Genomic DNA, 552 nt, shown 5'->3' with positions numbered 1-552 from the left:
TGTAACTAAAATTATCAATTAAATATATAATAAAACAAGCCATTATCAAAAAGTTATATTACCATTTTTCAAACTATTAATTATTAAATTAGGAAAATAATTTCGTTAAAGGATTTTCTGTAATTAGTATTAAGAAATGACTAAACTATTATAATTAAGTTTAAGATTATTATTTATTTATAATATATATCATCCTATTTACATGAATAATTTTCCTAACAATCATTATTGTTTTTTAGATTTCTTTAAAAACTTGTCTATTTTATAAAAATAATAGCTAACAATTTCCCTGATTTCTTCTCATGCTGCATTTTGCATCATTTTTCTTGTTACTTCCTTTGACAACTTTCTGCATCCTCTTCTGAGATACTTGGACTGTGCACCTTCTCATTTCGTAACAAGTCTAAACATCTCGTTTATCAATGCCAATTTTTTTCAGCTGTGTTGTTTGAAATATTTAAATATATTCCGCGAATCAAAGTGTTTGATATTGAGGAAGAAACATCGATTTTTATATTGATTTTCGGAAGCAATATTAATCTTTATGGTAAT

Source organism: Nicrophorus vespilloides, unplaced genomic scaffold (genome assembly GCF_001412225.1).
Source record: "Nicrophorus vespilloides isolate i.1.1-1 unplaced genomic scaffold, Nicve_v1.0, whole genome shotgun sequence".
Taxonomy (NCBI): Eukaryota; Metazoa; Arthropoda; class Insecta; order Coleoptera; family Silphidae; genus Nicrophorus; species Nicrophorus vespilloides.
Note: the sequence above shows the minus strand (reverse complement) of the source record.